The sequence below is a fragment of the Ovis aries genome, chromosome 7 (genome assembly GCF_016772045.2).
Source record: "Ovis aries strain OAR_USU_Benz2616 breed Rambouillet chromosome 7, ARS-UI_Ramb_v3.0, whole genome shotgun sequence".
NCBI classification, from domain to species: Eukaryota; Metazoa; Chordata; class Mammalia; order Artiodactyla; family Bovidae; genus Ovis; species Ovis aries.
In genome coordinates this window covers 66,893,260-66,920,274 of record NC_056060.1, presented here as the reverse complement: position 1 = coordinate 66,920,274, position 27,015 = coordinate 66,893,260, and the positions used below count along the sequence as shown (strand labels likewise).

At 43.1% G+C, this 27,015-nt stretch overlaps 1 long non-coding RNA gene across 1 annotated transcript in view; it reads right to left on the bottom strand.

Annotated features, from left to right (window-relative positions):
• Positions 1-26,814, bottom strand: part of LOC132660058 (uncharacterized) — a 44,058-nt gene extending 17,244 nt beyond the window's left edge. Inside the window, exons 1-2 of the long non-coding RNA XR_009601244.1 lie at positions 26,706-26,814; positions 23,307-23,406 (exon numbers count right to left, since the gene is read on the bottom strand). This is a non-coding gene — a long non-coding RNA (uncharacterized LOC132660058). The remainder of the gene's footprint in view (positions 1-23,306; positions 23,407-26,705) is intronic.
• Between the last annotated feature and the right edge of the window lie 201 nt (positions 26,815-27,015).

Genomic DNA, 27,015 nt, shown 5'->3' with positions numbered 1-27,015 from the left:
CTCAAATAGGGGCTCTGTTTGAGGGGTGGAATGGGGAGGGAGATGGGAGGGAGGTTGAAAAGGGCGGGGATATATGTATACCTATGGCTGATTCATGTCGAGGTTTGACAGAAAACAACAAAATTCTGTAAAGCAATTATCCTTCAAAAAAATTAATTAAAAAGAAAAAAAGAAAAAGAAAACTAGACCACAGACAGAAATGGACCCTAAGGTTTCACATGAGTCACTGCCATGAGAACTCCTGTGCCTTACTAGTTTGGGAAATAAACAAATGTATTAATAAAACTCTCTTATTGTCCCTCCCCCTAGATTCTGAAATACATTACATTAGAGATTCAGCCTTCCGAAGTGGCTAGCACATCAGTTAAGAGCCAGAATTTTATTGGCAGAAGATGAAGGTGTGAAACTTCTCCAAAATTACAGCCTTCACAAGAGGAAAAGGAAAAAGATACCTCTTACTTGAATTGTTCAGCCTAAGATATGTGTCAAGGTGCATTTCAGTGGCCTTTATAGGGTCAGGTGTGTATTTCCAGGGAAATGACCTCTGATTTCAAAAGGTTTGGGGTGGGAAAACAATGTATCTTATCATTGGCTTTACATAACAGCCCAATCTGGTGTATAACTGAATAGGAAGAAGATACAAGCTTGAGTTGGACTGCACAGGAGCATGTTTTCCAAGTTCTATCCCTATTCTAATTTCTTTGCAAGTCCATGTGGGTCAACTGCAAGTAATCCCAGGCTCCCAGTGGTGCCCTGCAATGGTTGGAGTAGTAAAAATAAGTTGGAATCGATAGGGGTCAGGACCAGAGGAATGATCCACCTATAGCCCGGGCTTCTCAGGAAGAGGACCAGTCCCCTAAACGTAATGAGTTAGGAACATGGGAGTTTGATACCTCCCCCGCCTCCCCCTTCTGCAGGGTTGTATTACTATTCAAATGTTCTAACTGGTGGACAGTGTCTCTGAATGGAGAGAATATCCTGTGGCACATGGATAATAGCAGTGCCTTCTAAGAAGTGATGGAGTCCCTGTGGTTGGAAGCAGAACAGCTTCAAGCTGGGGTGGAATGGAGATGGGTGGGTGTGAAAGCAGTATATGCAGCTATGCAGGCCATTCAGCAGATGGCCGTGGAGTGAACTAGGGGACTGGGTTCATGGCAGCTCTGGGCTACGGAGGAAAGAGGAGTTCACGAAGCAGGACGAAGGCTCCCTGCTACATGGAATACATGCAAAGGGAGTTATTTAAGAAAACTGCAACTCCTTGAGCAGCAACTACCAAGTTTTTAAGAACTTAATTCTAAATCTCATGAGTGATGGGTGTGGACTCCGAATAAATTTCTTAGCTTGTTCAGATTGGCTTAGGAAATTGTTCTGGCTGAACCTTCCTGTTGAAAATCCTCGCAGCTGGGCCAAGCTGGGGGTGGGCTGGGAGGGACCTTTCTGATAATATTGACTTCATCCAAGTGGGTCATTACATTTTTTCAGTAAGGAGCTGCAGGAATTTGAATGTCATATCCCTTCTCCAGTCTTAAAGCCCCTGAGTTCCCGTTACATGGACCTTTTACAATTCAATTAAGTGAGCCAGAAATTAAAAATGGAAAAAGTCAAAACAAGTGACTGCCTCATTTAATCCCCAGGTGTGGTCCTGCATTTGCTTAGCTCAAAAGCAGAGTCAGGCAGCTCTAGAGGGATGGGAGCTCACAGGATGGGAACAAAGAAGGGAGGGAGTGAAGTGAACTCTTTGAACTGAATCAGAGTGAATGAGTCAAACAAAGCACAGGAGTTTAAAAAAAAGTACAACAGGGAGATGGAGTGGTGCTGTTCAGGGCTCTCTGAAGACGTCTAAAGGAAACTCAGCATCCAAAGAGAGCCAGTAGCAACCCAAAGTTGTTAAATACCCCAACTCTTCTGAGACATCAGGCAGCCAAGCTCCCCGGGAAACAGCATGTGCTTGGGCAGACAAAGAGGCAGAAGCAGGGGTTGAGCATGAAGCAGTCAATGCTGGGTGTTACAAGAGTAGAGAGAAAAGGTTTCTGTTCACAAGTGAGGCCTTTTAGGTTTTAGACCTGACATCTTCCCAACACATGGGTGGCTAGTCATACACTTCAGTGGAGTGGAAGTCTTCACCAGGATTTCCCCAGAAGTCCCATACTGTGTGGGCTCATGGAAGAAGGGCAGAAGAATATTTGCACAGAGCCTGGATGGATTTCATAGCTGATACGGCCAATTAGCAGTCTTCTTGTTAACCTTGGATTGCTGCCTGTTTATTCAGTTCTCTTTCTCTTTCTTCTCATCACCCTTTAATACAAATCTGACATGCACGGGATAGGGGGTGGGGCAGGAGAAAGGGGAAGGTGGGTGCAGAGAAGGCTTGATGATCCTGTTGTCGGACTGCAGGCAACCCTTGGGGCACCCTTGGGTAAATGCTGATCGTGAACTTCAAGTCTAGACGGGTCCCGTGCCTCACACAAGACTTGGCCTCTGAATTATTAGGTGACAGGCTGAATAATAGTTCCTTTCTTTTCTTTGGGTTCCCTACTGGCTTAGCTTACATTAGCCTGCCTGTCAGACTAAAAGTGGTATGGAGCTTTGTAAATGAAAATGCCAGTTATGAAAATGCATCTGGCAATTGTCTCAGGTGGGGTCTCCAGGAAACAGGATTTGAGATGGAGACTGAATGCAGGTCATTTACTGGGAAGTGCTTTTCATGGAGGAGTAAAGGGGGCAGGATTGGGCAGTGGGAGGAGTTTGGCAGTGCAATCATCAAACAGCCTCAGCTAATACCACTGTGACTTTGGGGCTGGATGGCCCTGTAGAATTGTCCTGAAATGAGGTGAGCAGGCCAGACTCTGGTACTTCTGCATTGCCATTTTAATGGTTGTAGACTCGAGGTATACAGAGCTTCCTGGAGAATGGCTCCCTATCTCACTGAGTATCCTCTCCCCCAGCTGACCCCTTTTCCTCGGAGGCCCTTGTCCTCAGTCTTCTTTATTTTTCTCCTTTTGAGCCCCTGACCAGTCAAGCATTCACCACTGTCTGAGTCTCCATGTATTCTAACCTCAAATCACTTTTCTTTCTTCCCAAAGTGGATAAGCAGATGAATCTTGCAAAGCTCTGCCCCTTGTGAGGATTTCTATTTTAAGCCTACATATTGAGCTGATGAGTCCATGAAGCCAGCTTGACTTTTACCCTCCACAGTCAGGTGGCCATGGAACTTGGGGGGAAGCTCCCGTATATGCCTGGATGATACAGGGACTTGGGCTACTACTTCTTTATGCAGCTGACTCGTGCCTTCTGATCCTGTTTGTACCCATTTCCAAATGTCCTGTTGCTGTTATTGTTGTTTAGTCACTGAGTCAGTTGTGTCTGACTCTTTTGCAACCCCATGGACTATAGCCTGCCAGGTTCCTCTATCCATGGGATTTCCCAGACAAGAATTCTGGAGTGGGTTGCCATTTTCTTTGAGGATCTTTCCAACCCAGGGATCAAACCCCCATCTCCTGTATTGGAAGGCAGATTCTTTACCACTGAATCACCAGGCAAGCCCTCCAAATACACCACTCCCACCTTATTTATGGCAGAGAATGGAAGAGTTCACATGGCTCTGGGGAAAGACCCAGCATTTTCTGGTCAGTCCAAAGTGACTGAACTATTTTTCATCTTCCTTTCTGATCAGAATTTTAAAAACACGTGTTCATAACAATCGCTACAGACCAGTTACAAGGCCACATTAATTTGTTGTAGCTAGGATGCTATGTGTGGCACAATATCTGAAACTGGGGCTACTGTTTTGTTAGTTTGCAGCAATTCACTCTCATTTCTTCAAGATCTGTCTGGCTTTTGTAGGGGACAGACTGGTTGATTAATGGGAATATGATGGGGACACCCTCTGTCCCTGTACCCTTTAGGCCTTTAAGCATGGCACTAATCTCTATCATTCCTCCTTGGTTGTGAAGCTGTTTTGTATTTACTGTCTTGGCCGGTGGGTAAGGGGACAGTTTCTGTTTGGTCTTCTTCCCAATGACTGTTCTTACTCCACAGCTAAGAAGCGGACCTTTAGTGTTCTGCCAACTACTGATTATTTCTCTTCCAATTGCATATTCCAGATCTGGGGAAGAGACCACTTACTGGGGTCTGTGCACCCAGTGGACTCACTGAGAATTAGACCTAACCAGAACATCATTTATCACCCAGACTCCAGACCCGCTCTCAAACAGGAGGCCCAGAAGACACCTCCATTCCCTCGGACATCCAGATCAGCTCAGACCCTGTGTTCAAACAGTGTCTAAAATGTTGGAGTCTTCCTTTTTGTCCAGTGTGAATACTCAAGCTCTATAGGCAGCATATTCCAAGAACTTTCTGGCCTTACCTAGTATATCCACTCCACATGTCTGCTTCTCTGAGTCTTATGGTCTTGCCTTCTGCCACCTTCCATGGCACTTTTGGTATTTTTTTCATAGAGTGTGAGCCATCAATTTCTCCAAGTTTAAAGGGCCACCCTAGGAGTATGTTAGATGATTTCCCTGGAGTCCTTGTCAAGGTATTACATTCTGTACCCACTGTCAGTGTTCCCATAACCTCTCAGTTATCCAAGTTCATTTTCTGCCCTCATTGATCCAGCATCTCAGGGCCAGTCCTACCAGGAGTATCCTAACTCTGTTCCAGTCCACATTAGCTAGGTCCTTCAGCTCCCCCAGAGTGGAGCCCTTTACTTTATTAGCAGATCCAGCATTTCCCCAACCCAGTTATGGTGGGACTCAACACTCATCATTGGTCTGTTGGTTAAGAGGAGAGCTGTGAGTGGTGTTTGGGGAGAAGAAGTGTGTTGTCTTACACAGCAGGAGAGCTCTGCATCCTCTTCAGGTAGGGGAACTAGCCTTTAACAGGGAGGAATGGGCCATATCTGTGAACCCAGAGGGTTCAGAAGAATCTGGGAATCCACATTTTCTAGATATACCTATTACATACCTCAAGGCATTAGCACAGCCAACTGTTGGAGCCAAGAACCCAAACTTCTCTGAACTCTGTTCCTTTTATACCTAAGCCCTGAGTCTGTTCCTTAGCTTTTCTGCTCTCCAACTGCAGAAGAGTCTCTTTATAAGCTGTCCCAGAGGCCCTCTGGCTTTCACACTTGAGTTCATGATTTTTCACTCTAAGTACCAACTGTTACAGGTCTGGTTCCCAGGGAAGCCAAGTCCAAGACAGAGATTTTCCCATGGAAATAAAGACATGGAAGAGCTCTCAGGATCAGCCTCTGTCAGGGGGAAGAAAGGAAACAGAATTGCTCAGAGGGAGAAGAGGCACAGAGATGGGGTCACAGCAAATACCTCAGCTGACCCCATGGGGAGCTCCAGGCCTGGGGTGGTCCTGCAGGGTGATTCCAAACTGGGATGAAAGCCCAGGTCTTTAGGCCCTGCATCACACAGTCACCCAGTAGGGGCTGTCCCTGGGAAGGAAGCAAGGTGACCTTGAGCAAAGTTTTCAGCCCAGAGCAAGTCCCAGCAAAGGACTTAGCTGAGAGAAGTCAGTCTCTGGCATGGAGGGTAGAGAGGGGAACAAGTGTTTGAGTCCTCCCAGGAGATCTGAGGGAAAAGGCAATGGCACCCCACTCCAGTACTCTTGCCTGGAAAATCCCATGGACGGAGGAGCCTGGTAGGCTGCAGCCCATGGGGTCGCGAAAAGTCAGACATGACTGAGTGACTTCACTTTGACTTTTCACTTTCATGCATTGGAGAAGGAAATGGCAACCCACTCCAGTGTTCTTGCATGGAGAATCCCAGGGATGGGGGAGCCTGGCGGGCTGGCGTCTATGGGATTGCACAGAGTCGGACACGACTGAAGCAACTTAGCCGCAGCAGCAGCAGGAGATCTGAGTGAGGATCATGACATCCACCACACCAGCCTACCTACTAACAAATATAAAGTTTTAGAAACCATAACTACACAATAAGTAGTGACTTTCAGATCCTCAGGTGAACCTTAGTGGTGAAATATGCCTTTGTCAATTAATTACACAGGACTTAGGTTTTCCAGGAGTCCAAAGTTTCAAAACAAACCAAGATCTTTCTTTCTTCTTAACATAGACAACAAAAGGAGTCCATTTGGCATTTGGAGTCGACAACTCCATTGATGGTTCGGCCACTGGTTCTATTAATAGAATTTCAATCCTGTTTTGTACTTTCTTTTCTTTGGAGCTAAAAGCCACACCCACTGTCTAAGCAACTCAGAAGGTTAACAGCCTCATGGAATACACACATGTGTTCCCAGGGCCATGTTGAGCCATGCCTTGCAGTCTTGAGCTCCCCAGAGTCATCCTCTATTTGCATTGTGTCTGCACAGCGCATTGACTGCCCCTCCCTCCCCTCTCCCCGACGAGCAAAGAAGCAGTGTAACAAGAACAGCCCATTCCTTAGCAAGGAAAAGCAGTTGAATTCTGTGCACTGAAGACGAATTGGCTATAAACTCTGCAAGCCACAGAGGTTATTTCAGTTACTAAATGATTAAAGTCTCTAATCTCTGGAGCGGTGATAAAGAACGCCAGAAAGGGGGGCTGGGTTTTTGATGTTTGGGGAAGGTACAGAACATCTCTATTGAGACCATGCCAGAGAAAGCCCACCCCATCAAAGAACCACAGATAAGTAAGACATCATTAATAAATCAATGACAGGAAAATGAAAACGGAAGCAGATGAATCAGCTAGTGGATCAGGTCGGAGATGAAAAACAGCACATCTGTTGCTACCGTTGGTGCATTAACAAATAAGTCTGCTGGATCAGACAGCCTTTCGGACTAATACTTGGAATAATGAAGCTTCAAGAGCGATTAAAGCATAAATCAATTTTTAAATGTATCTTGTACCTCCCCCAAACAACAGGAGGCATATTTTCCCTTGCTTTGAATTCCTTTTGGCAGGCAACGGGAGGTGCAGGGATAAAAAATGCTGCCTCACTTTGGCTCTGCTGTGAGGTACAGCACACAGCTAATTTAGTGTTTAGCCTCACACTTTGATTCTTACCAGCTGAAAGCACTGAGCTGTGCTTAATCGATAATGTTAAATCCGAGCCAATGTGTTTCAGTTTTAGCAAGATCCCCCAGCCTCCTTGTCCAGGACAGCTCGATTTTCACTCCCTTTCCTCCTCATGTAGGTAATGATTTACATTTAATTTTGTTTTTATTGAGATCTTCAACAGAATTAACCATTAAGGTGGTGAAGCATTTTTCTTATTTGAAACATAATTTCTCCTTCATATCTGGTGAAAAAAATTGCTTCTCTCTAATGGCAAAATGGCCAGGTTTTAGGATATTAAAAATGGATACAAGCAATTACTTTGATGAGTTGTTCATCCACATCCAAAGAGGGCAGCTGTATTTTGCATATAATAATTTTGATTTAGAGACGTTGGGCTAAATGAGGCTAAAGGGAGATGGCTCAGGTTGGGGAAAGGAGGAAGAGCCAGAAAGAACACAGGGCAACACAATCAAGAAAGAAAACTACATTTATGTGCAAAATTTCCCTGAAACACAGAAAGCTGGCTAATAAATGAGTTCTTGCTGAAGAAGACAAATGGGGAGGGTGTAGGAAGAAAGGACAAAGAAAGAAAAGATAAGAAATAAGATGATTAGAAATGGTGAGGGGGTGAACCCCAGATGAAGGAGAGGAAAATCAAGCCATGTTTCTTTTCAGAACACAACCTTTACTCGCATTATAACCGCAAATCAGCCAGAGGACAATGGGACCCCAAGGAAGTAAACTCCCTTCCCTTCTTGCTCTTCCCCTAGAAACACAACAGTTTTTTCAGAAAACAAAAGCCAAGAGAGATACTCTTTTGTTCATCTTGACTGCCCTCAGGTCAACAGATTTGGTATTTTGAATTCAGTTAGGACAGCCAGCAGAACTCATATTTCCAAAGAAGACTCCAAAATACTGTAGCAAGTGAAAACTTTTATACTGATTAATGAAGGGCAAGCAGACATGAGCATCAAAGCTCATACAAACATTTCCAGATGTAAGTACTAAGTTAGAAAGAGACTAAGTTTTCTTATCAACTTCCAGTACTCTTGCCTGGAAAATCCCATGGATGGAGGAACCTGGTAGGCTGCAGTCCATGGGGTTGCTAAGAGTCGGACACGACTGAGCGACTTCACTTTGACTTTATACTTCCATGCATTGGAGAAGGAAATGGCAACCCACTCCAGTGTTCTTGCCTGGAGAATCCCAGGGATGGCGGAGCCTGGTGGGCTGCCGTCTATGGGGTCACACAGAGTCGGACACGACTGAAGCGACTTAGTAGTAGTAGTAGAGCTTGTTCAGTGCAAATAGCCCTGTCCTCAAGGTATCTGTTGGAAATAATTAGCAACAATTGTTTAATATCCAGCTGCTTTAGGTAGCAATGCAAGTTGGTGAGAACTGACCCCAAAAAATTTAAACTGGGGGATGAGATGCTCATAATGAGCTTAGAAAGCTTCAACATATTCCTAGAGACCTAGAAGCCTACATGTATGTGCAGGGGTGTGCACACACCCAAGAAAGACATGAGAAGGTTCTCATGTCAGCTCTGGCTAACCTTCAGGTTCTGCATAAGCAGGTAATGAAGGCTAAGGCAGAGTTTTAAACTGCTAGGGCACTGACTGTGTGCCCCAACACACACACAAGCAAAGTTGAGAGCTTTATTTATCAAGCCATTTAAGAAACTCTCTTGTCTAATCATTAGTTGATCATTAAACTAACTGGGCATGGGATTCCCTGGTGGCTCAGATGGTAAAGAATCTCTCTATAATGCAGGAGACCCAGGTTTGTCCCTGGGTCGATAATCTCCCCTGGGGAAGGGAATGGCACCCCTCTCCAGTATTCTTGCCTGGAGAATTCCAGGACAGAGGAACCTGGTGGGCTAGAGTCCTTGGGGTCACAAAAAGTTGGACACAACTAAGCGACTTAACACACACACACACACACACACACACACACACACACACACACAAGCTAACTGGGCAGAGACATCATTGGCTATACACAACAGATTAGTCCAAGAAAATTACTCAACAAGCAAAGAGTAGCAGCAGCAGCAGCAGCAGCAGCAACAGCAACAAACTCTGGAGTGGATGGCAGTGGAGGTGGAGACTAGGAACAGGAATCTGACTTCCAGAGTTGCCACGCTATATTAAGGTGTCCAGTTTTTAACAAAAAAAAATTGCATGGTGTGCAGAGAAGCAGGAAAAGATGGGCCATACATAAAAAAAAAGTTGACTGTAATAGTACTTGTCCCTAATAGGATACTGGATTTATTGTATCAAAACTTTGAATCAGCTGTTACAACTATATTCAAGGATCTTAGAAAACTGATTTCCAAAGAAAAAAGGAAAGTGTGAAAATAACATCTCAGCAAATAGAGAATATCAATAAAGAGGTAGAAATTATAAAACAAGAGTCAAACAGAAATTCCTCTGGAGTTGCAAAGTATATTAATTGAAATGAAAAAAATCACTAAAAGAGCTCAAAAGACAAACTGTCAAGAGAATCTGTGAACTTGAAGATAGGTTAATTGATTGAGATTATCCAATTTGAGGAAGAAAATTAAGAAAAATGAAAAAGAAAACAATTAAGAAAAATGAACAGTCTAAGATACCTGTGGGTAGGCACCAAGTCTACCAACACAGGCATAATGCAAGTCCCAGAAGGAGAGAAGAGAAACAGACAGAAAAAAATATTTAAAGAAATAATGGCTTAAAATTGCTCAAATTTGTTGAAAAATACTGATCAATACATCCAAGAAAGTAAATGATCTTCAAGAAGAGTAAGCACAGAGAGATTCACAAACAGATACATCAACCTGTCAAAGGTTAAAGACAGAAAGAGAATTTGAAAGCAGCAAGAGAAAAATGACGCATCATATACAAGGGACCCTGAATAAGGTTAACAGCTAATTATCTAAGATTAACAGCTAATTATCAGAAACTATGGAAGCCAGAAAGCAGTGAGAAGACCTTCATATCCACTAGGATGGGTATAATAAAAAAAGATAGAAAATGTTGGTAAGGATGTGGATAAATTGGAAATATAAAATAGTTGTAGACACTTTGGAAAACAGATTAGTAGTTTCTCAAATGATTAAACCTTGAGTTACTTTATGACCCCGCAATTTACTCCTAGATATATATACATGCCCAAGAAAAATCAAAGCATATATTCATGAAACATTTTATAAATTAATTTTTATAGCAGCATTATTCATAGTAGCCCCAAATTAGAAACATCTCAAGTGTCCATCAGCTCAGTGAATGGTTAAATTTTAAATATGGTATAGCCATACAGTAGAATATAATTCAGCCTTAGAAAAAGATGAACATGGATGCCATAACATGGATGAACTTTGAAAACATAAACCCAAGTGAGAGAAGTCAGTCACAAAAGACCACATGTTATATGATTCCATTTATATGGAATGACCTGAATAAGCAAATCTATATAGAAAGTGCAGTGAAGTGAAAGTGCACATTGCTCAGTCGTGTGCAACTCTTTGGGACCCCGTGGACTACACAGTCCATGGACTTCTCCAGGCCAGAACACTGGAGTGGGTAGACATTCCCTTCTCCAGGGGATCTTCCCAACCCAGGGATCGAACCCAGGTCTCCCGCATTGAAGACAGATTCTTTACCCGCCGAGCCACAGGGAAGCCCAAGATTACTGGAGTGGGTAGCCTATCCCTTCTCCAGCAGATCTTCCCAACCCAGGAATCGATCCAGGGTCTCCTGTGTTGCAGGCAGATTCTTTACAACCTGAGCTATCAGGGAAGCCCAAATCTATAGAGACAGAATGTTAATTTGTGGTTGCCAGAGGCTAGAGGTGGGATAGGTATGGAGGAAACTGGGGAGTGCCTGCTAATGGTACAGGATTTCTTTTTCTTTTTTTTAGGATTTCTTTTTCAAGGGAAGAAAATGTTTTAACAGTGATTATATTATTAGTTGTATAATTTATGGATATCTAAGTGCTTTGAATTATATATTATAAATGAGTGACTTGTACGGTATGTTAATTAAAGTTGTTAATTAAGAAAAGAAAAAAAAAAGCTCCCTTAAAGGATAAAGGGGAAAAAAGGTGAGCATGGGAAATGTCTCTAACTAGACTACCATATTCCTAGTTCTACGGCTAAAGGAAGAAGGCAAGATGGGTATCTGTGGACAGTTATCACACTCTGCCACGTGTTCCATCCTAGCCACGTTGTGCTCTCTGATAGCCTTCATGTGTGCAGAACCAGGCAGAAGTTCTCCAGGATATCCTTTTGCAGGACTAGGGGACTATGCCACACTGTTAGCAAATCTGACCATTTCCCAGCAGGTCCTAATCCACTCCACAGCAAGTCGCTTAGCACTGAGTTTAATTTTCTGAGATAGATTTCTTTTTATTCAAAATGAAAAAGATATGACCAAATCTAGTATGATATCTCCTTTAGCCTATAACTAACTTCTTGGCCTATGTAAAATTACTCCAAGTTTCTAAGGTTTTTGACCACATGCCCACAGGTAACTGATGTCAAATTCTCCATTTCTTGCTATCCCGCACCCCACACCATCAATGATCTTCCACCTGAAAGTGAGTTCTTTAGTATTGCATAGGGGTTGGGAGGACCTCCAGCTTAACCAAAAAGATAGGGGCCTTCACCATCATATTATCCCTAGGGCCTGAGGGTTCTCATTATAGGAAGATCCAAAATCTCTTATTTCCAGTGGTGGGTCCTTCTGTAATCCTTGATACACTTGTAAAAGGAAATTTCAGTTCAGTTCAATTGTTGAGGTGCGTCCGTCTCTCTGTGACCCCATGGACTGCAACATGCCAGGCTTCCCTGTCCATCACTACCTCTCAGAACTTGCTCAAACTCATGTCTATCAAGTCAGTGATGCCATCCAACCATCTCATCCTTTATCGTCCGCTTCTCCTCCTGCTTTCAGTCTTTTCCAGCATCAGGGTCTTTTCCAATGAGTCAGTTCTTTGCATCAAGTGGCCAAACTATTGGAGTTTCAGTTTTAGCATCAGTCCTCCCAATGAACATTCAGGACTGATTTCCTTTAGGATTGACTGGTTTGATCTCCTTGCAGTCCAGGGGACTCTCAAGAGTCTTCTCCAACACCACAGCTCAAAAGCATCAATTCTTTAATGCTCAGCTTTCTTTATAGTCCAACTCTCATATCCATACATGACTACTGGAAAGACCATAGCTTTGACTAGATGGAACTTTCTCAGCAAAGTAATGTCTTGGCTTTTTAATTGGCTATCTAGGTTGGTCATAGCTTTTCTTCCAAGCAGCAAGCATCTTTTAATTTCATGGCTGCAGTCACCATCTGCAGTGATTTTGGAGCCCAAGAAAATATGGTCTCTCACCGTTTCCATTGTTTCCCCAACTATTTGCCATGAAGTGATGGGGCCAGCTGCCATGATCTTCGTTTTCTGAAAGTTGAATTTTAAGTCAGCTTTTTCACTCTCCTCTTTCACTTTCATCAACAGGCTCTTTAGTTCCTCTTCGCTTTCTGCCATAAGGGTGGTGTCATCTGCGTATGTGAGGTTCTTGATATTTTTCCCAGCAATCTTGATTCCAGCTTGTGCTTCATCCAGCCCAACATTTCACATGATGTATTCTGCATATAAGTTAAATAAACAGGATGACAATATACAGCCTTGATATACTCCTTTCCCAAATTGGAACCAGTCTGTTGTTCCGTGTCTGGTTCTAACTGTTGCTTCTTGACCTGCATTCATATTTCTCAGGGCTTCCCTGATAGCTCAGTATATAAAGAATCTGCCTGCAATGCAGGAGACTCTGGTTCAATTCCTGGGTCGGGAAGATCCACTGGAGAAGGGATAGGCTACCCACTCCAGAATTCTGGCCTGGAGAATTTCATAGACTGTATAGTCCATGGGGTTGCAAAGAGTTGGACATGACTGAGCGACTTTCAGTTTCACTCAGATTTCTCAGGAGGCAGGTCTCCTCCTGAACCCAGGTCTTCTGCATTGCAGGCAGATTCTTTACCAGCTGAGCCACAAGGGAAGCTCAAAAGGAAATTTAGTTGGTGTCAAATAAAAACTTGTTGATCTCTTGAGTCATCTCATCTAGAATTGATGAAAATTTAGCTTAAAAAGATGTGAAACTGTGTTGTGCTTAAAACCCACAGTGCATGGTGGCCTAGGGGGTATCACCAAGGTTCCTCAGCTTTCCCATTTGGTATATGATGATATAGCATATTGAAAAGCAGAGACATTACTTTGCCAACAAAGGTCCATCTAGTCAAGGTTATGGTTTTTCCAGTGGTCATGTATGGATGAGAGAGTTGGACTGTGAAGAAAGCTGAACGCTGAAACATTGATGCTTTTGAACTGTGGTGTTGGAGAAGACTCTTGAGAGTCCCTTGGACTGCAAGGAGATTCAACCAGTCCATTCTGAAGGAGATCAGCCCTGGGATTTCTTTTGGAGGGAATGATGCTGAAGCTGAAACTCCAATACTTTGGCCACCTCACGTGAAGAGTTGACTCATTGGAAAAGACTCTGATGCTGGGAGGGATTGGGGGCAGGAGGAGAAGGGGATGGCAGAGGATGAGATGGCTGGATGGCATCACTGACTCAATGGACGTGAGTCTGAGTGAATTCCAGGAGTTGGTGATGGACAGGGAGGCCTGGCGTGCTGCAGTTCATGGGGTCACAAAGAGTCGGACACGACTGAGCGACTGAACTGAACTGATGTTATTTTTGAAGTGTTGGAGCATCTTCAGATAAATGCTAATACAGAGGAAATGGGTTTAGCATCTGAGTATCTGAAAGTGGCAGGAGTTGAGAGAAAAGCCTTTTCTCCTTAGGCAGGCCTCTCTACAACATGGGGGAGGCTTTCTTTAGCAAACTCAGGGAAAGAGCAGTTCAGTTCAGTTCAGTTCAGTTGCTCAGTTGTGTCCGACTTTTTGCAGCCCCATGAACCATAGCACACCAGGCCTCCTTGTCCATCACCAACTCCCGGAGTCTACCCAAACCCATGTCCTTTGAGTTGGTGATGCCATCCAAACATCTCATCCTCTGTTGTCCCCTTCTCCTCCTGCCCTCAATCTTTCCTGGCATCAGGGTCTTTTCCAATTATAGGGGACTGGAATGCAAAAGTAGGAAGTCAAGAAACACTTGGAGTAACAGGCAAATTTGGCCTTGGAGTACAGAATGAGGCAGGGCAAAGACTAATAGAGTTCTGCCAGGAGAACACACTGGTCATAGCAAACACCTTCTTGCAACAACACAAGAGAAGACTTTACACATGGATACCACCAGATGGTCAACGGCGAAATCAGATTGATTGTATTCTTTGCAGCCAAAGATGGAGAAGCTCTATACAGTCAGCAAAAACAAGACCAAGAGTTGACGGTGGCTCAGATCATGAACTCCTTATTGCCAAATTCAGACTGAAATTGAAGAAAGTGGAGAAAACCACTAGACTATTCAGGTATGACCTAAATTAAATCTCTTATGACTATACAAGGAAAGAGCACAGAGAAGGAAAACCAAAGAGAGGGACCAGCTTGTGACCCAACAAATATCCTTTTTTTGTTTTTAACTGGAGGATAATTGCTTTACAACATTGTGTTGGCCTCTGCCATACATCAACATGAATCAGCCACAGGTATACATATGTCCAGGGGGGCTTCCCAGGTGGCTCAGAGGTTAAAGAGTCTGCCTGGAATGCGGGAGACCAAGGTTTGATACCTGGGTCAGGAAGATCCCCTGAAGAAGGAAATGGTAACCCACTCCAGTACTCTTGCCTGGAGAATCCCATGGAGGGAGGAGCCTGGTAGGCTATAGTCTACAGGGTTACAAAGAGTCGGACACGACTGAGCGATTTCACGTTCACTTCCCTCCTGAGCCACCCTCCATCTCCCACCCCATCCCACCCCTCTAAGTTTTCAGAGAACACCAGGTTGAGCTCCCTGTGTCACACAGCAAATTCCTACTTGCTATCTATTTTGCATATAGTAATGTATACGTTGAAAGTGAAAGTGAAGTCGCTCAGTCGTATCCGACTCTTAGCGACCCCATGGACTGCAGCCTACCAGGCTCCTCCATCCATGGGATTTTCCAGGCAAGAGTACTGGAGTGGGGTGTCATTGCCTTATCCCGACTTTCATGCATTGGAGAAGGAAATGGAAACCCACTCCAGTGTTCTTGCCTGAAGAATCCCAGGGATGGGGGAGCCTGGTGGGCTGCCATCTATGGGGTCGCAGAGTCAGATATGACTGAAGTGACTTAGCAGTGGCAGCAATGTATACATTTCCATGCTATTTTCTCAATTCGTCCCATCCTTTCCTTCCCTTACTGTGGCCACAAGTCTGTTCTCTATGTTAGCATCTCCATTGCTCCCCTACAAATAGGTTCATCAGTACCATCATTCTAGATTCTATACATGTTCATTAATATACAATATACAAAGTAAGTCAGAAACAGATATCCTTTTCCCTACATATTTTCTCTCTCTTCTTACTTGAGCAAAGTTAAAATTAAGTTTCCTTGCTGAACAGGTTTTTCCAAAGTGTTAGGTTAACATGGTCTGTAATTGGGATACATTTGTCCAAGCTAAATCTCACAAAATCAAGAAGTGGCTAGGTTCAAACTAAAGTAAGTGTGAAGTTTTTAGTGGTCTATAACCCAGACCATAATGAGATTCCCTTGAACATAGACAAACTAGAACATTTCAATAAACTCATGTTGTGGTGTAAAGTCCACTGGCATTCCATATTCCAGCAGATCCAGGCCTGGGTGGGCTTTTCTTTTCTTTGCTTCTTAAATTCTTTATTTTACTAATGACCTCTGTACTCATTAGAAGCTGTTGTTAACACATTACAATGGCATTTATGAAGCATCAAGGGGTAGAGGTTTGTCTCATATTCACTCTTTTCATTCCTAAGGCTTATGTTCAGGCTTTCCTTCATGCCTGTTCACTTTCCAGAACACTCTGGTATTTTGGCAACAGCACAGTCAGGACCAGCTTCTCAGAAGTATAGCTTGTGCCGTCACACAGGGCTCTGTGTTTAGAAGGACCTCACATTTAGAAGGACCCCACACTTGGAAGGGCCCTGCACTTGGTTAATGTTCTTCTGACACTGCCTTGAGACTCCTAATAATTTTTGATGAAGGGACCACGATTTTGTACTTGGCTCTGCAAATTATATAGCTGGTACTGAAGTCTGAACTGAACTGAACTGAACTGAATACTTGGGATTTCAGATCTCAGCTTTGATCCTTCTTAGCTTTGTGATCTTGGATGAGTTTCTTAACCTTGCTTGATTTTATTTTCCTCCATTGTTAAATGTAGAAAGAATAATATCTGTCTCACAGAGTTGTTAAAGGAATTAAATGAGATAGAAAACATGCTGGTGCCCGAGACATGGTTCTAGTAACTAACTCTTAGTTTGTCACTAATCCTTATTAATTGCTTATACCAAGTACTGTGCCTGGCAGTTTACAAAAATTAGGTCACTGTTCCTCACAACCATAGCAGATCGGCTAGCACACCCTGGTTTGCACTTACAGGTTTTGTAGTCAGTGTCTATTCCCATTGGCCCAGCATCTATGCGGGTTGGTTGGTGATCATAGTGTCTGAATGTTCTACATGGTCAAGATTGTTTTGCAAATAAGGAAGCTGAGGCACAGACATACTGAGGAAACTGCCCATGTCCACACAACTATTAAGTAGATACCAGCTATTAATGTCATAGCCTCTAGTAAAGGGTAGAGACTCTAATAGAAGTGAGATCTTTTAACCTGAAGTTTAACCTGAAGTTTTTCCTTCTGGGCCCTAAGTTCCTCTATCCTCAAGGAGTTACTAATTGAGTGAGAGTGATCAGGTACACATAGACCTGGCTACCTGGCTGCTGCACAAGGCCATGTGCCCAACTTTACCTGCCAAACACATGCACCTAGGCTGCTGATAGTTGCCCTTTCAGGTGTTCAGGCTGCTGATCAAGTTTTTCCCTCATCTGGAGGCTCTTCCCTACTCTTGTCTTCATCACGCTACCTAATTCCTCATTTTCCTTCAAGACTTAACTGAATTGCCCCACCCCTCAAAAAGGCCCCTTCTGAGTCTCTGGATATTTGTAGCTCTCTCACAACACTTCTTGGATAACTTCTAGTTGGTGGCTTTCTAGGTCTAAAAGATCTTTGATGAGAAAAGATGACATATTGCTCACCTGGGTGTCCCCAGCACTTAGGAAAATGTGCCTGACACATAACTGCAGTTTACTAAGCAATTCATGCAGGGTGCTATTTTCCAAGGAATACCAAATTCTTCTATTTGTTCAAAGGAGAGACAGTTGTACTCAACTAATGGATGGAAGCTTCATAGAGGACGTGGTCTGCATGTTAGGTCTTGAAGAGTGGAAAAGACTAAATGAAATAAATAGGATTAGGGATAGAGGTGGGAAATCATTCTCAACAGAAGGAACAGCTTGAACAAAAGTGCAGGTAGAGAAAAGCTGAAGACAAAGCTTGTTTAGAGAACAGCAGGTAGACCATTGGGCCTGGAACTCAGGAGTTTCATTAAGTGAAAAATCCCAAGTTCAAATATGTATTGGAATCAGGCTTATAGCACAAGAAATAAATAAAACACGGCCACATGCAGCACAATAGAGAGGAGAAAGGACTGTGGCAACCTGGAAAATACACCCTATTTAAAGGGAGGTGGCTACTGGACTTTTCAATTTTCCCAGAGAGTATGGAAATTCAGAGGTGTGAAGTATTTCTTTAACTTTTCATTTAAAAACAATTTTAAACTTACAGAAAAACTAATATGGAGTTCATGTACAAGCTTTACCCAGCTTTCACTAATGTTAATGACTTATAGACCCATAGTATATTAGAGTACTAATGAAACTGTAGTGCTTTCTCAAATTTTACCAGTTTTTCTCCAGTGCCCTTTTTTCTGTTCCAGGATCTGATTTCTAGTAGCTGTGTTTATTTGGTCCCCTCTAATCTGGGACAGTTCTTCAGTCTTTTCTTATCTTTCATGATCTTGACAGTTTGAATGATTACTGTTCAGTTATTTCATAAAGTTTCTGTCAATATGTGTTTGATCTTTTCTCATGGTTAAGGTGAGATAATGAATTTTTGGCAAAATGCTACAGAAGCGACACTGTGGCTTTTTTCAGTGCATCATATCAAGTGTACATGATGTCAATATGTCTTATTACTGATGATGTCCACTTTGATCATTTGGTAAAGGCAATGTCTGCCGTGTTTTTCCATTGAAAAATAACCATCTTTTCCAATGTCAGTGATAAATATTTGAGAGACATTCTGAGGGCTCTATAAATGCCTCATACTTTCTCAAACCTTTGTCCACTGATTTTAACATCCACCAGTGGATCTTGCCTATAGCAATGATTACAGTGATGTTTCCCTCGTGGTGATTTTGTGTTTCCCTCATTCATTCTACTTTTATTGGTTAGAATTCTTCTGTCAAGAAAAGCACTCCCTATTCTCCCATTTAATTACTTATTTAATTATTTCATTTAGTATGGACTAATCTGTATGATTTTATTTCACGGTATAAAGTATAATCAATGCTATCATTATCATTTTGTTGCCCAAACTGCCTAGATTTGGCCACTGAGATCTTGTCAACATTAGTTCCTATATCCTTTTGGCTTGCTCTCATCTTTCTGTGAGCACTTCCTATTTTCTGATACTATATAATCTTCCAGGCTCATCTTGTATTTTATTTGCTCCAGGCCTGGAATCAACCATGTCTTCAGGGAGCTCTGTTCCAGCTCCCCCTCCCTCCCCCCAACTGGAGAATAAATATCTTGGCTTTCAAATGTAGACTGCGAATTCAAACATTGTGGATGTATACCTAGTTGACAGTCTTTCACTGTGTGATGTCTGATGCAGAAGATCAGTTAGCTCAAAGCAGGAGTGAAGGTTTGGTTCTGGGTAAGAAATGTCTTGAATGTCCAGTGAGGAGTTTGGAATCCATGAATCCAGGGCATGAGGTTCTCTGGACAGATTTTGAGTAGAAATGTGATATGCTTAATGATATATTTTGGGGAGATAAACAGGAAGACTTGCAAAAGGAAGTTTCTAGAAGCAAAAAAAGAAAAGTGGAATATTTAAACATATAGCCGAGAAAAGAAGAGAAACTAAAGGCAAAGGAGAAAAGGAAAGATATACCCATTTGAATGCAGAGTTCCAAAGAATAGCAAGGAGAGATAAGAAAGCCTTCCTCAGTAATCAATGCAAAGAAATAGAGGAAAACAATAGAATGGGAAAGACTAGAGATCTCTTCAAGAAAATTAGAGATATCAAGGGAACATTTCATGCAAAGATGGGCTCAATAAAGGACAGAAATGGTATGGAGCTAACAGAAACAGAAGATATTAAGATGTGGCAAGAATACACAGAAGAACTGTACAAAAAATATCTTCATGACCCAGATAACCACAATGGTGTGATCACTCACCTAGAGCCAGACATCCTGGAATGTGAAGTCAAATGGGCCTTAGAAAGCATCACTATGAACAAAGCTAGTGGAGGTAATGGAATTCCAGTTGAGCTGTTTCAAGTCCTAAAAGATAATGCTGCCAAAGTGCTGCACTCAATATGCCAGCAATTTTGGAAAATGTAGCAGTGGCCACAGGACTGGAAAAGGTCAGTTTTCATTCCAATCCTAAAGAAGGGCAATGCCAAAGAATGTTCAAACCACTGCACGATTGCACTCATCTCACACACTAGCAAAGTAATGCTCAAAATTCTCCAAGCCAGGCTTCAGCAATACATGAACCATGAACTTCCAGATGTTCAAGCTGGATTTAGAAAAGGCAGGGGAACCAGAGATCAAATTGCTAACATCTGTTGGATCATAGAAAAAGCAAGAGAATTCCAGAAAAACATCTACTTCTGCTTTATTAACTATGCCAAAGCCTTTGATTGTGTGGATCACAACAAACTGGAAAATTCTTCAAGAGATGGAAATACCAGACCACCTGCCCTGACTCCTGAGAAATCTGTATGCACGTCAAGAAGCAACAGTTAGGACTAGACATGGAACAACAGACTGGTTCCAAACTGGGAAAGGAGTGTGTCAAGGCTGTATATTGTCTCCCTGCTTATTTAACTTACATGCAGAATACATCATGTGAAATGCTGGGCTGGATGAAGCACAAGCTGGAATCAGGATTGCCAGGAGAAATATCAGTAATCTCAGATATGCAGATGACACCACCCTTATGGCAGAAAGCGAAGAGGAACTAAAAAGCCTCTTGAAAAAGTGAAAGAGGAGAGTGAAAAAGCTGACTTAAAATTCAACATTCAAAAAACGAAGATCATGGCATCTGGCCCCATCACTTCATGGCAAATAGATGGGGAAACAATGGAAACAGTGACAGACCATATTTTCTTGGGCTCCAAAATCACTGCAGATGGTGATTGCAGCCATGAAATTAAAAGATGCTTGCTGCATGGAAGAAAAGCTATGACCAACCTAGACAGCCAATTAAAAAGCCAAGACATTACTTTGCTGACAAAGTTCCATCTAGTCAAAGCTATGGTCTTTCCAGTAGTCATGTAGGGATGTGAGAGTTGGATTATAAAGAAAGCTGAGGACCAAAGAACTGATGCTTTTGAACTGTGGTGTTGGAAAAGGCTCTTCAGAGTCCCTTGGACTTCAAGGAGATACCTTCAGTCAATCCTAAAGGAAATCAGTCCAGAATATTCATTGGAAGGACTGATGCTAAAGCTCAGACTCCAATAGTTTGGCCACCTGATGTGAAGAACTGACTCATTGGAAAAGACCCTAATGCTGGAAAAGACTGAAGGCAGGAGGAGAAGGGGACGATAAAGGATGAGATGGTTGGATGGCATCACTGACTTGATGGACATGAGTTTGAGCAAGTTCTGAGAGCTGGTGATGGACAGGGAAGCCTGGTGTGCTGCAGTCCATGGGGTCAGAAAGAGTTGGATGCAACTAAGTGACTGAACTGAACTGATAAAATTCTTTTTTAAAAATTAAAGTGGTAAAATTATAAATTAGAGATGTTCTCTACTTTCCCTCTTGCTGGAGATCCTTTCTCTTGTTCTCCTCCAAACCAAATATCCTTACGTATCAAGGTCTCCTTCTCCAGAAAGTTTCCTGACTCTTTCCCTAAATTTACCCTTCCTTCTCAGGTACCCTTGGCCCAGGTTGGCTGGTACCTCCTTTGGACATGTATTCCATTCTGCCCTGCGTGCTGGGGCTTTGTTTGAATGCTTGTCTTGCTGGGCTGGAAGAAGCACAAGTTGGAATCAAGATTTCTGGGAGAAGTATCAGTAACCTCAGATATGCAGATGACACCACCCTTATGGCTGAAAGTAAAGAAGAACTCAAAAGCCTCTTGATGAAAGTGAAAGAGGAGAGAGAAAAAGTTGGCTTAAAGCTCAACATTCAGAAAACTAAGATCATGGCATCCGGTCCCATCACTTCATAGGAAATAAATGGGGAAACAGTGGAAAGAGTGGCTGACTTTATTTTGGTGGGCTCCAAAATACTGCAGATGGTGATTGCAGCCATGAAATTAAAAGACCCTTACTCCTTGGAAGGAAAGTTATGACCAACCTAGACAGCATATTCAAAAGCAGAGACATTACTTTGTCAACAAAGGTCCGTCTAGTCAAGGCTATGGTTTTCCAGTAGTCATGTATGGATGTGAGAGTTGGACTATAAAGAAAGCTGAGCACTGAAGAACTGATGTTTTTGATCTGTGGTGTTGGAGAAGACTCTTGAGAGTCCCTTGGACTGCAAGGAGATCCAACCAGTCCATCCTAAAGGAGATCAGTCCTGGGTGTTCATTGGAAGGACAGATGTTGAAGCTGAAACTCCAATACTTTGGCCCCCTATGTGAAGAGCTGACTCATTTGAAAAGACCCTGATGCTGGGAAAGACAGAGGACAGGAGGAGAAGGGAACAACAGAGGATGAGATGGTTTGATGGCATCACCGGCTCAAACATGAGTTTGAGTAAACTCTGGGAGTTGGTGATGGACAAGGAGGCCTGGCGTGCTGCGGTTCATGGGGTGGCAAGGAGTCAGACATGACTGAGAGACTGAATTGAACTGAACTGAGGTTGCTCACTTGGTTACTAACTTCTTGCAGACAAGGAAGGTCTTAGTCATTTTTATCTCTTCTCTCGGCCTAACATCATTCTTCTCACCCAGGAGAGATGCTCAACTCAGAACTGAACTGGTTATAGGAACCATTTGTAATTCCCTTTGGGATTTTGGGTAAATAAAAGCAAAATGCAAGGGAATGCAAATTTCTTTGAAGTTATGTGATTTTCAGTTGAAATTGCACTGCCTGAAAAATTACTCCAGCTGAATGTGTGAGGCAGCACATGTGATGGAGAACACAACAGTAAGATAATGCAAGACACACAGACACACGCACACAGAATTTCTGAGCCCATAGTATAAGTCTTCTTAAGATGAATACCAGTCAGGTGTGTACTTAATACTGAGGGAGTTTAATAATAAAAGGATATTCCTTATGGAGGAGACAAATGCTTTCTTGAAAGGTCTATCTGGAAGGCACCTCTTAGGACTACCCTAAGCTTTTTGAAAACATGGTCAGAATGACCTTCCCTTTGTGAAAAAGAACATTCCTAAAGGCCTTGATAGGAGTGAACTCTGTGTTAATCATGTTTCCTCTTTAGAGCTGTGCTGTTACAGAGAGAGCTTTCCCCTCAAAGCATGAATAAAAGCTATGCTTCAAGTGAAGAAAACAGTTAGAAAACAAATTTCACCCCAAAAAATTTAAAGAAGAGAATTGACTATAGTCAACAAGGCAATTATCCTACAGAAAATAGGGTTCTGTGATGTTTGTCAAGGAGGAGGCGTAAAGGTTTACAGCCTCTGCTGGCCTCCTTTCCCGGACTCCTGCTGGGTTGGCCATCCTCACTGCTGGCAGCAGCTACCTGTGTGACAGTTGACACCCTGAGTCAAGAAGGAAGGGAAAGAAAAAAGGAGGAAGAGGAGAGGGAGGAGGCAGGCCCAAATATAGCACTATTGACTGTTTCCTTTTTCACCAGGCAGCATCTGCCAGCCAGCATAGCATCAGCAGGAGAGGCAAGATCGTAAAGAAGGGCAGGTCAAAGGGATGCAGAGCAAGAAAATGCCAAAGAACAAGAGGACAGATGTGAGGCCTGGGAAGAAAGTAACCCTCAGCAATATGGGAACTGGGGGAGCAGAAGAAATGATTCAAGCTTGTAAACAAAGCAACCCCCGCCCCCGCCAAGAGACTGGAGTGGAATAATGCTTTTGTCAGACTTACCCAAGTCCCCTCGTTCTGCTCCTAATTGCAGTGACGTCCCCTCTCTCCTGTCTCCTTTGTCAGCTGCATTCATTTGGATCAGGAGTGCCATTCATTGGCCCTGGAGAAGGGAAAGAATGGGGGAAAATGCAGATGTTGACTCTCTGCTTTTGAATTCCTAAAAATATGTTCTAAATTTCTATCAGAGACTGGAGCTTTGAAGTCTTGGCTTCAGTGACTCAGAGTTAAGGTCCTGGCAGAGATATTAAACATAAATTAAGAATGTAGTCCTCAAACATGGTCCAGGTGGCATGGTGCAGGAACAATATAGGAAGAAAAATAGGAACCAAAGAGGGTTTCTCACAGCCCTCTGACTCTCCTGCACACGTACAGGAAGAAGTTTGCCTTGCTCCTAGGAGTGCGGAGGGTGTGATGGAGTGAAGGGTCAATGGATCCCAAGGGGCTTTTAACTGGGGTGAGGGCTGGAGTGTGTGGACATGGTAATCTGATGCCAGAGAGCGACTGAGGACACTGGGCTATAACCAGAGGCCATCTGGTGTGATGTCCAAAGACCAGATGGTACGAGCTACATCTCAGTGATCAGTGAACACCAAGCCACTCCTTCCCACTGGGTAGTGGCCTCAGCCTACCCCCAGCTTAGAATGTCTGTGGAGAAAGGGAGACATGGACCTTGATTAATTTAGGTCTGTAAAATTATCAAATAAAGTGAGTTATGTTTTAGCATACTTGATAACTTGAGTTTCAGAAATTTTACCTGCTACATAATTGTGAAGCTAAATAAATGCTAATATATCCAACTTATACTTAGGAGATTAATTTTATGTCTAATTTCAGACTTCTGGAGCATAAAAGGCAATACAGTTCTCTTGAAGGTTAGTAGAACCTTCTTTTTTCATTCTGGGTCTGTATGTGTGTATGTATGTGTATAGGTTTGTATTCCAACCAGGGAAGGCCCCTACCCTTCACCCCAGGTTATCTTATTTCAAGTAGTTTTTCCAGTGCGTTGGGTCATGCCTAAGTAGATAAGAACTTTTTCTTTAGCCTCATGTGTTTAGAAGCCCACATCATCTAAGGTCAAGCCTCGAATGAAAAGGACAGAGAAGTGATGCAGTTATACTGACTTCAGAGCAGATGGCTGTTTTCTGGAGGGAAATGGTGCATGAAACATACAAACAATGAGATACTGGAGAGAGAAATTCTCCGCAGCAGTCGTGGCTATAAAATCAACACAAAGCAACTAGTTCCCAGGACTGGTGCAATGTTGAGAAGCATTAGGGGGAAATAAGAGATACCCACACCCTGATGAGGCATCCTACCTGGACTTGGAAGAGGTGCATATCATACACACAAATCTCAGATCGTAGACCCAGTTATGGACAAAGTAAGCTAATTTTTCTGTAAATGAAGTTAATAACTTATGTTGTGCTGTGCTTAGTTGCTCAGTTGTATCCGACTCTCTGCAGCCCCATGGACTGTAGCCCACCAGTCTCCTCTGTCCACAGAATTTTCCAGGCAAGAATACTGGAGTGCGTTGCCATTTCCTTCTCCAGGGGATCTTCCTAACCCAAGAATCAAACCCATGTTTCCTGAGTCTCCTGCATTGGCAGATGGATACTTTACCACTAGTGCCACCTGGGAATACTTATAATAAACTCTCTTTATTCCAGACAGTAGAAACTTAACTTCAGTCATTTAAGAGTTCCAGCTTTCTTTGTGATGGCTTTTAACTTTGAGGCTTTTATTATGCCCATGAATGAAGGTTAGGGTAGGGGAAGCATCTCACCTAAGCTGGCATCACTCTTCACTAGTGCAGCTACTTAGATGGAACATGGACACTTACTGTTTACTGCTGACCAGCAGTGTATGGGCTATATCACAGCAACTTTGGGTCTGGCTCATGGAGAAGAGCCTGGCAGGCTACAGTCCATGGGGTCACAAAGAGCTGGACACGACTGAGAAACTAACACTCACTTTCACCACTTTCACTGGTCAGCTAACTGGGGACCCTCCTGGGCACACAAGATAATCTTGACAGTTCCATATTTTTCTAGCACTACACCTGGTAGGGCCATTCACAGCCATTTGTCACTTCCATGGCACTCTTGAGTACACAAGAATCATTCCACCTCCCCGGCACTACCCCCAGCCCCTTCCATTCATAGCTCTACCCTGAGAATTTTTCAAACTCATCTGCCAGGACAGAGTAGACAGTCATATTTCCCTGGTTTTTGCCTCCTTCCAAGGGTCTCCTTGGGAAAGTAAACAGTTTTCCTCTGTACTGCTATGCCCAAATGTATCTGGAGTTTCTGCTATGGAACATTCTTTCTACTTCATCCTAGGAAAGGATCAGAGTACAGACCTTTCTCATCAAGGACTCAGCCCCTCTAGTTAGTCTGCGTGCATACATGCTTAGTCACTCATTTGTGTCTGACTCTTTGTGACCCTGTGGACTGTAGCCCACCAGGCTCCTCTGTCCATGGGATTTTCCAGGCAAGAATACTGGAGAGGGTTATCATTGCCTTCTCCAGGGGATCTTCCCGACCCAAGGGTAGAACCCCCATCTCCTGTGTCTCCTGCATTGGCAGGCAGGTTCTTTACCACTGAGCCACCTGGGAGGCCATCTAGTTGGTCTACTCTCTGTCTTTTCCTGGTTGGTGGAAGGGGTGAGGGAAAAACTTAAGCCTGGAGGATGGGGAGCAGTATGGATGGGAATGCTTCTTTATTATTACTCATTACTTCTTTTCCCACATCTATTGTACATGCTTTAATTTTTTTCTGTTCTCTTGAGGCCAAGATGTTAAAAACCTAAAAGCTAATAATTGACTCCTTCTGTGGCATTTGCTTTATGCAGAGTCATTCCTTGCTTGCCGCAGTGATGCTAATTCATTGGCAGAAGGATTAGAGTGTTAAAGGAAAAGTGAAAAGCTTTGTGTAGCATCACTTGATATTAAACGAGGACTGGTTTCAGTACTCCTGCAGATACTAAAATCTATAGGACCTTATATAAAATGACTGTTATGTAGTATTTGCATATAACCTGTGCACATCCTCCCATTTACTCTGTCATCTCCAGGACACTTATAATACTTAATATAATGTAAATGCCACACAAATAATTGCCAGCATATAGAAAATTCAAGTGTTGCTTTTTGGAACTTTCTGGAATTTCTTTTTCCAAATATTTTTGATGCCCAGCTGGTTGAATTTACATATGTGGAACTCATGGATTGGGAGGACTCTCTGTAGTTCTATAATCTAGCCACGCATATAACTACTTTGTTTCCCCAGCCCAGATCTAAGATTAGTCACAACCCACAGAGAATGTTGAAAAAAATCAGACAATATGGTGTAAAGATTTAGCAGCTGGATTAACTATGGGCTCTGCTTAGGTGAGCTTACCTTAGATTCTTTGGTTCATCTCCGGTCTTCTTCTTGAAGAGGCTCTAGTTAGTATATTTTAGAGACTGTGGCTTTACCAACCAGAAGTCATGCAAAAGTGAATTCAGCCTTCCTCTTGTCTCCTCCCACTTTGCTTCTTCCTCTTTCCCTCCTTTTCTTCCCACCTCTCTGCTTCTCTCAGTCCACTCTGCTCTGACCATCCTCCCTTCCCAGTGGCAAGTCCAAAGGACGTGATTCCAGAATCCTTGCAGGAGGTGACTCTGCCTCATTACTAGAATGACTGTATGTCTGGCTTGACTCTGTGGCCCCA